The sequence below is a fragment of the Magnolia sinica genome, chromosome 18, assembly GCF_029962835.1.
Source record: "Magnolia sinica isolate HGM2019 chromosome 18, MsV1, whole genome shotgun sequence".
Classification (NCBI taxonomy): Eukaryota; Viridiplantae; Streptophyta; class Magnoliopsida; order Magnoliales; family Magnoliaceae; genus Magnolia; species Magnolia sinica.
This window is the reverse complement of record NC_080590.1, coordinates 1,503,550-1,514,171: the sequence shown is the minus strand read 5'-3', so window position 1 is coordinate 1,514,171 and position 10,622 is coordinate 1,503,550.

The following is a 10,622-nucleotide window of genomic DNA, read 5'->3' as shown; positions in this document are numbered from 1 at the left end:
AGAGCTCTGTGGGGTCCACTGTGATGTAAGGGTTTTATCCACGCTGTCCATTCATATTTAATGATCATTTTAGGGTGTGAACCCAAAAATCAGCTAGGACCAAACTTAAGTGGACCATAAAGTGGGAATTGAACTTCCACCGTTAAAAGCTTCTTAGGAGTAGTAGAAGTTTCAAAACAAGCTGATATTTGTGTTTTCACTTCATCCATGTCTGGATGAATTTATAAATTGGTTGGATAGTAAAAAAACATTACAGTGCCCCTTAAAAAGGTTTCACTGGTGAATGTCATTGCCACCGCACATTCCTTTGGTGTGGTCTAATGGAGCTTTGACCCTGCTTCTTTTTCTTACTCATAACGTAAAATGATTTGATAATAGGGATTAACAGCGTGGCTAAAACCCTTACATTATGGTGGACCCATTGAGCTCTGCCCAAACAACTTATCATCAAAGCATGAGAAGGATGCAATCCGCTTCCTCAAATAGTTAATAGTTATCAAATAGGTGTGATCTCTGCGTGGTAGCCTGTGGAAGATGAGCTCTACCTAACCTTAGTCTAGATCAATGGCGTGGATTGTCCAAACCCTTTGCAATAGTGCTTTGTAAACACTGGAGCATTTATCATCTAAATAGATATTTAAGTTTTAACTTTATTTAGGAATTCAAATAAATATGTTTTTAATTACCTTATTTTCCTGCGATTTTATCGATAATACTTGACATTGACAAAACCTCAAAATTTGAAAATCTCGGAAGAAATTTCCGAGAACGAAATTTGTCACGGTGGATGAAAGAAACGCGGTTCCAGACTTCGTGGGCTGCAATTTTCACACGCGTGTCAACATGGAACATGTGTGAGATCAGAGCATTAAACTCTCGAATATTAGATCTCTGCCTTGAAAATCAGGCAGCGTCAAGGAGTATAGCCTTCTCGGACGTGTTCTATATTAGCACACTTTCCTGCGTGTTGATGGGCAAGTTCCCACGTGTGTGGAGTTCCGAACCTATCAAGTGCTAAGACGCGGATATCGTCCTACCCTGCCCGTCTCTGGCCCCAGACGGGCAGTCCTGTGGGCCGGCCCACTGTGATGTATTGGTTTATCCACGCCGTCCATCCCTATTCTCTGATTATTTTAAGGAATGTGCTGAAAAAATGAGGCAGATCTAAAGCCCAAGAGGACCACACCAAACAATAAGCGGACGCGGATTGCGTCCTACCCTCGCCGGTCTCCAGCAGGAACAGGCAGGAGCTTTAAGTGGCCACCTTGATGTATGGGTCTTATCCACACCGTCCATCCATTTTTTCGTAGGGTATAATCGAAAAAATGAGGCAGATCCAAGGCTTAAGTCGACTACAAAATGAGGATTAAACTGTTACAGTTGAAAACTGCTTGTGGGCCATGTAAGTTTTGGATGAAGCTGATATTTGTGTTTTCTCTTCATACAGGTCCATGTAACTTTATGAATAGGTTGGATGGCAATGAAACATTATGGTGGTCCCTAAAAAAGTTTCAACGGTGAGGATTACTATCACCGTTGCTTCCTATGGTATCGTCAACTCGAGTATTGGAACTACCTCATTTTTTGTCTTGCATTTTAAAATGATACGAAAAATTGGATGGATGGTGTGGATAAGACCCATACATCACAATGGCCCCCCAAAGCTCCTGATTGTTCTTGGAGACTTAAGGGCAAGACGCAATCTGCGTACATAATAAGCTTGGGTTGTATTAAATGCGATAATCATCTGCAGTGTGGTCCACTTAAGCATTGGATTTGACTTATTTTTATTCTTATATCGTAAAATAATCTAAGAAGAAGGATGCATGGTGTGGATAAACCGAGAACTGCCCGTTCGTTCGTAGCTAGACATAAGCGAGGGTAGGACACAATCTGCATCCCAAGTAGGTGTGTACATTGAGTCGAGCTGGCAGCTCGGCCACTAGCTGACCTTAGTTCGAACTCGGCTCGGCTCGATCCTTGTGCCTGACTGACCAGCTCAGCTTGATTCAGTCAGCAGCTCGAGCCAGTTCGAGCTAAAATTGAGCCGAGTTCACCTGTGTAGCATTTCCACAAACACCTAGACTGCACCTTTAAAATCTTACTATTTGTAAAACAGTGGTAATGGTTTTACAACTATTTTATCAAACTCCTTCCGAGCAACAAAAAAACCAAGAAGAAATGGGTTTTTGTTTCATGTACATACCTTCCTTGCCACTAGCCACACTTTGTTGGGTCATTTCATCAAACACTTGGTGAGCAACAACAATATCAAAGGGATGAAGACCGAGGTGAGCACCTGAGAGAGGAGGGAGAGACTAAAGAGAGAGGGGGAGGAAGACTGGATGAGTGGAGCTTGAGCTCGGATTAGGGTTTAAGGGCGCCGAGTAAGGGAAAGGGCCAAAAGGGTTACGGTTCGTGTGGTTGGGTGAGGGAAAAGGAGTAAAGATAAGTAGGTTTTTTTTTAAGGGTATATATACCCCTGCATCGAGTTGAGCCAAGTCAAACCGAGTCTAGCCGAGTTCAAGCTGGATTCGATCCGAGTCGAGTCGAGCCAGGGCAAGCTCGAACTCGTTTTCGAGCTCCAGAAATCAGCTCGACTCAGTTCAAACTCAACTTGAGTTCGAACCTAGTCGAGTTGAGCGAGCCAACCGAGCTAACTTGGTTCATGTACACCCCTAGTCCCAGGTGCTAATGCACATATGCCCCCACATTAGACAGCGGCTCCCACTTAATACCTGTTTTCCCTACTTAAAATGCGATTGATGGCACATCGAGCAGCGACACTTGCACGTTGAATGTAGGATTGGTTATCAGTGTTCTAATTGCCTGATTAGTCTCTCATAAGTGGCCCACCTAATCAACAGATGAGGTTTGCGAGGACCACTCCATAGAGAGTAGATTAAATGAGAACTCCGGCTCATGCAAGATGGTGCAGCACTTATCATGGGATTACCATAGGCCCACTTTGATGTATGTACTACGTATCCATTTTTTTTCGTGTCATTTTAGGACATTATTCCAAAAATAAAGCCAATTCAATTATGAGGTGGACCATATTATAAGAAGCAATGGTGATTGATCCCTACCATTAAAAACTTAAAATTTGCATACATGGCATATAATTAAACCAAGCTAAACGTCTTAAATTATTGGATGCAATATAGACGACAAAGAAATGAAAATTTGCACTCAAATTGTTGGAATTTTGTAACATCTGACCATCTTACTTCAGCAAACAAGTATTTGTCCACAAATCATAGGTTAAGATTGTTTAACCAAATAATTTTAGTACTTTGACTAGGAGACTGTGGGTTCCACAATTTCATTGGTTTAACTTGAGTTAATTCATGTCGCGTGTACAATTTCGAAGTGCCTGAGTGTCAAGAGTCATACGTGTCAGAGTATCAAATAACTCCCCTTCAAACCTACAACATTCAAAAAACAAAAGACCCTGTAACCGCTTCCTGTAATCCCTGAACCATCTCTCTCTCTGTCTCGCACGTTTCTACACGTGCCTACTACCATTCATCTTCTTCTCTGTTGTGACGATTCCACATTTTTTTAATTAACATGGGTGTTGTTTGTTTAAGGTTCAAAATCCTTTGCACACAAAAGTACGACAAACCGGAACCCCAAATCAACAGCTCCAAGTCATCCACCACGTAAGCCTCTCGTTAAATCGCCAGTACATTTGGATGCACAGGCGAATTCAATTACAAAGTTCCTTGATGTTTCCCGGGGAACTGTAGGAAATCATTCTTTCGATTGGCTAAATTACGATAGTTTTCGGAAACTCGTGATCTTGTCCAATTGGGACTATGGATAGGCGATCTAAATCGTCTAATAGTCTATCCGATAGGCCCCACATCGGTTCCAGAACTGCATGAAAATCTAGCAGAGACGAAAGTCCCTATGCCACCATTGGTGAAATATTTATAATTGAACGTGGCTTTTTAAGTGTAATTTGTGTTAGAGTGTGCCCTACAAAACCACCTGTGCCCTTATCCACTAACTAGGTGACTGTGATTGGGTGCATCTCAGCCATTAATCATGATGACCATGTATCTTAAATTGGACATGTAATATGCCTTAGACATTTTTTTTATTGCTCCCATTCACTAGGTTAGTTGATGAGTGATTCATTTAGTAGTTCTTGAGAACTTGAGATTAGAATGACGATTATTAACAAGTGAGAGTCGTGTTCCATTGATCTCAACATCCTATTAGTGTGTAATCATCACAGGTATGTGGGGCACGCCCATGGACATCGGTTCATGAGATGCATGATTGTCTTATGTGATGGGACTAACTGGAATTAGAATGAACTATCTTTGCCAACGAAAACCGACTTGATGTAGATTTATGCATTGCCCTTACTCTATATAAGAGTATGAGTGTACCATGAACAAGTGATGTAAGTTCAGACATTTGGTCACTCACATTAGTAGATTGAGATCGAGTCCAAAATATAGGGCCCACTAGATCGGATTGTGATCGTGATATCGGGACTTGCTTATGCATGAAAGATACTTTAATCCTTAGATATGAGGATGTATAAAGGGTCGTGATCTTGATTGATTGGCTTTGACTCTTCCTATAAAATCCATGCAGGGGCAAATAAGTAGACGTAATTGATTACTTCCATCAATAGCCGTTGATTCCTACACGTGCCAACAAGGGATCTACGAATTTGCCTGAGAATATATTTATGGCTTTGATGTGGATAAATCAAGGACTTGTCAAATGATTTAGGACATCAACATTGACAAATTAACATTATAGATATCTCTTTCGTACACATCACATGTAGATTTGATCTTCACCATTTATATTTTATTACATTTTAGAAATCTGATGTTATTGCAAATGAAAATTATTTGAATAATTTCATAATCAAATTGTATTCTGCCATGTTCCATTGCATTTGTATGCTAGGGACTCCATTGCATTTTTACGCTAGGGATCCAACACTTGAAACCGTCTATATATTTGAAACCGTCTATATATTTGTAGGCTAGTGATAAAGCTTATTGGGATTTTTACTCCAAAATAATTTCCACGGCATCCCTCAGCTGCAGTGGGTCCTATCAGATCAACGGTTTATATCACCAAATCATGACCTAATCGCGCACGTGTGCTAGACAATTATGCTTGGCATTTCTAGAATGCCGATGCGTGTACGGTAGTAGCAATCACTCAGTCCTCAATGGTCATGGAAGCAACCGAAATACAATTTCTGACAGAAATACATCAATTATATATTTCCCTTTTTATTCTCTTTATTTTTTAAAAAAGATTCAAATAACGTAGTGCATGCGGGTGATACAACGGATGAGATGGAACTAAAGGATGTACGGTTAGATCTGCACACTTTAAAAAATTTATATAGTATCCTGCATAGGAAAGGCCATACTCTACTAGGATCTTTCAATGAAAGTGAATATGTATGTTTTTGGACAAATGGAAGAGCTTACTTCATAATTTTATGTATTTTCAGGTTTCGTTTTTTTTTTAAAAATAAAAATAAAAAATCTTCTATAGTTATTTCTATAAGCAGTTGGATGAGGAATCAAGACTTCTATTGAAGAAGCTGCTGGATGGAGCTACCGAAAAGGCTTTCCAGTGTCATGCAAAGGTAATAGTCCCAGGTGCTAACGCACATATGCCCCCACATTAGACGGCGGCTCCCACTTAATACCTGTTTTCCATACTTAAAATGCGGTTGACGGCACATCGAGCAGCGACACATGCACTTTGAACGTGGGATTGGTTATCATTGTTCTAATTGCCTGATTAGTCTCTCATAAATGGCCCACCTAATCAACAAACGGGGTTTGCGGGGACCACTCCATAGAGAGCAGATTAGGTGAGAACGCCGGCTCACGCAAGATGGTGTAACACTTACCATGGGATTACCGTAGGCCCACTTTGATGTATGTACTACGTATCCAGTTTTTTCGTGTCATTTTAGGACATTATTCTAAAAATAAAGCCAATTCAATTATGAGGTGGACCATATTATAAGAAGCAACGGTGATTGATCCCTACCATTAAAAACTTAAAATTTGCATACATGGCATATGATTAAACCAAACTAAACATCTTAAGTTATTGGATGCAGTATAGACGACAGAGAAATGAAAAATTGCACTTACTCGGTTCACTCTATTAGATTGTTGGAATTTTGTAACATTTGACCATCTTACTTCAGCAAATAAGTATTTGTCCACGAATCATAGGTTAGGATTGTTCAACTAAATAATTTTAGTACCTTAACTAAGACACTGTGGGTTCCACAATTTCATCGGTTTAACTTGAGTTAATTTATGTTGTGTGTACGATTTCGAAGTGCCTGAGTGTCAAGAGTCATATGCGTCAGAGTATCAAATAACCCCCCTTCAAACCTACAACGTTCCAAAAACAGAAGACCCTATAACCGCTTCCTGTAATCCCTGAACCCTCTCTCTCTCTCTCGTATGCTTCTACACGCGCCTAGTACCATTCATCTTCTTCTCTGTTGTGATGATTCCACATTCTTTTTGTTAACGTGGGTGTTGTTTGTTTAAGGTTCAAAATCCTCTGCACGCGAAAGCACGACGAACCGGAACCCCTAATCAACTGCTCCAAGTCATCCACCATGTAAGCCTCCTGTCGTTAAATCGCCGGTGTGTTTGGATGCATAAGCGAATTCAATCCCAAAGTTCTTTGATGTCTCCTGGGGGACTGTAGGAAATCATTCTTTCGATTAGCTAAATTACGATAGTTTACGGAAACTCGTGATCTTGTCCAATTGGGACTATGGATAGGCGAACTAAATCGTCTAATAGTCTATCTGATAGGCCCCACATCGGTTGTAGAACTGCCTAAAAATTTGGCAGAGACGAAAGTCCCTATGCCACCAGTGGTAAAATATTTATAATTGCATGTGGCTTTTTAAGTGTAGTTTGTGTTAGAGTGTGCCGTACAAAACCACCTGTGCCCTTATCCACTAACTACGTGACTGTGATTGGGTGCATCTCAGCCATTAATCATAGTGACCATGTATCTTAAATTGGACATGTAATATGCCTTGACAAGTGATGTAAGTTCAGACGTTTGATCACTCACATTAGTAGATTGAGATAGAGTCCAAAACTAGGGCCCACTAGATTAGATTGTGATCGTGATATCAGGACTTATGCATGAAAGATACTTTAATCCCTAGATATGAGGATGCATAATGGGTTACGATCTTGATTGATTAGCTCTGACTCTTCCTATAAAATCCATGTAGGGGCCAATAAGTAGACGTAATTGATTACTTCCATCAATAGCCGTTGATTCCTACACGTACCAATAAGGGATCTACTAATTTGCCTGAGAATATATTTATGGCTTTGATGTAGATAAATTAGGAACTTGTCAAGTGATTTAGGACATCAACACTGACAAATTAACATTATAGATATCTCTTTCGTACACATCACGTGTAGATATGATCTTTACCATTTATATTTTATTACATTATAGAAATCTGATGTTATTGCAAATGAAAATTCTTCGAATAATTTCATAATAAATTGTATTCTGTCATGTTCCATTGCATTTGTATGCTAGGGACTCCATTGCATGTTTACGCTAGGGATCCAACACTTAAAACCGTCTATATATTTGTAGGCCAATGATAAAGCTTATTGGGATTTTTACTCCAAAATAATTCCCATGGGTCCTATCAGATCAACGGTTTATATCACAAAATCATGACCTAATTGCGCATGTGTGCCAGACAATTATGCTTGGCATTTCTAGAACGCTGATGCGTGTATGGTAGTAGCAATCACTCAGTCTTCAATGGTCACGGAAGCAACCGAAATACAATTTCTGACATGAATACATCAATTATATATTTCCCTTTTTATTCTCTTTATTTCTTAAAAAAGATTCTAATAACGTGGTGCATGCAAATGATACAATGGAGGAGATGGAACTAGGGGATGTACGGTCAGATCTGCACGCTTAAAAATTTTTTTTATAGCATTCTGCATAGGAAAGGCCATACTCTACCAGGATCTTTCAATGAAAGTGAATGTGTATGTTTTTGGACGAATGGAAGGGCTTACTTCCTACTTTTATGTACTTTCAGTTTTTTTTTTTTTTTTAATTATCTTCTATAGTTATTTTTGTAAGCAATTAGACGAGGAATTAAGACTTCTATTGAAGAAGCTGCTGGATGGAGCTACCGAAAAGGCTTTCCAGTGTCATGCAAAGGTAAATTTATCATTTCGAAGTGTGAGAAATGCATCTTTGTAAATAACTTCCGTGAGAGTTATACCAAGTGATGTGTACATGACATTTGTTGATGCTAAAATTTGGTTCACCCTTTACTGAGCTCCGAGCACTCAAACCGAGCTCTGTAGCTTGCATAAGAGAAGGACAAAGGAGACCTTGGTTAGAGCAGGGGATCCTCCGATGCCAAAGTCAGGCTAGGAATCTGGGTCTAAGTTGTTTAGAGTAGGTGTAGGGTATCAGATCTTGCGTACCTGTTCCTATAGATATGTTCCCTATTTATACCTTTTAATTGGAGTGAACATATTCGTTGATCTCAGCACAATCTCTGCCATTAGGCGATAGCTACACGTGCGCTGATGTCTGCTGTTACCCAGAGATCGTGTGCCGGATGTTGCTCCAAACATGCGTTACTGGAGTTAATCCCTTAGCGTAATCATCGGCCATGTTTTCATCCGAGCCAACCTTGAAATCTAATCCTCACTCACGATTGTTCGAGCTCATGGGCGAGTTGATCCTGGTCAGAGCCAACAGATGGGATGTGTAATGGCTTCTTCTTGATGTGTAATGGCTTCTTCCAAGTTCCAGGTTGGTGTCAAAGCTCTACAAAAAAACTTAGAAGCCTAACCTAGATTGTTATGACTAGGTTGGTGTGGATGAACTACTATTAGTCCAAGGGCTCTGCTCGTCGACTTCTCTAAGTCGATTCTGTCGAGTTCGGCTCGGATTTTCCCATAACAACATTCAACCCGTCCATTAAGATGTGTCATCACATCCAGATCCAAAACATAGGTGGGTCACAAAAAATAGAACGGAGTGAGAGGGACACAGACCCGTTTTTGAGTGGAGCCCACCTAAGTTGCAAAATAGCCTTTTTTTTTTTTCTCGATCCTTCATCTAAACGAGATGAAGGGTTGTATGGCTTGGATTGCATACACCCAACTTTTGGGATGAATTCTAGGAGATCTTTTTCTCTCAGTGCTATCAATTTTTTGAGGATTTATTTGATACACTTGTGGAATTTGACGGTTCACAGGCATGAACTTGGAAACAGTACACGTGACATACATGAGTTTAAATTAGACAGTCTAAATCGCAGTGGCCCACTGTAAATAGGTCATAACCCAAAAACACATCAACCATACCGATTAATGGGCCAGGATCATCCTATCACTATGATTGTTAAAAAGAACTGTCCTTCTATGTTCCATAATCATTATTGTTACTCGTAAGAGTAGAATTGCCTGTCCTACTCCACATGCATGCCTTGGGCATCACGTGTGCAAGATGTGGGCTATCCTTGTGTCTTTTCTGCAGACATGTTGCCCATCTGATTACCGAATGATGCCTAACTTTTGGCTCAGAGTACTTGCACAGTGGGCCCACCTGATGAGCGGCCTGGATTTCGTAAAAATTACGTTTTAATTCTCTAACGTAGCATTCGATGCGTTCCCGTTGCAGAACTTTACAGAGCAGTCAACTTCCTCCCTTTAACCTGAAAAATGTAAAGAAGAATCAAAATTACAGTCTCCACATTCGCCAAAAATATAGATTCCTTCGCAGAATGAGATTCTGGTGGGAATCTAAAACTTTGGCGAAGGCTCGAGCTGCTGTCCGATCGCATTGGTAGAGAAAGATGAGTCTCAAAGTCAATAAAGAATGGTTGCAGCCCACCAAAGAAACTCAAAATGGCCCACACATCGTCAAGAAGAGAAGGAAAATCGTGCCCCATTTGTGATACGAGTGATCTGTGTTATGATTGAAGGTGGAAAATAGAAAACGAATCATTTAAAGATAGGCTTAAGGCACATTACGATGTCACTATCTTTAAGGGGATATTCACACCATACTGGTGATTAAACCAATTTGCAATAGGGTTATAGCAAATCCGCTTCTAGGATACAATAAGCCTCTTCTCCAAGACGGGAGAAATATGAGTTTCGACCTACAAAACTAAAAAACCGCACCCTGAACACACTTTTACAGCATACAATCCTAACTTTTGTGCTGTTATAATTTACCCTCTGAAAATTGTTTGTAATTTACTACCTAAAAACTATTTACAATTTAATGCTTGAAAATTGTATCTTTTCAAAAACCTCCCAAAAAGGAAAATGGTGGAGAAGAAAAAGATGGAGAGGAGATTGTTAGAAATTATGAATTCGGATTAACTCAAAAATGGGTTTATATAGAATCAGATATGCTTAAGGCCCTTTTCATGAAAAGACATCTTCTTCCACGGTGTCTTTCTAACAATGGCATCCTTCCATTTCAAATTCAAAAGATGCTTCCCTTACCAAGAGGCACCACCATTCATACTAACAATTACCGACCCACAATCATTATTTTTCAAA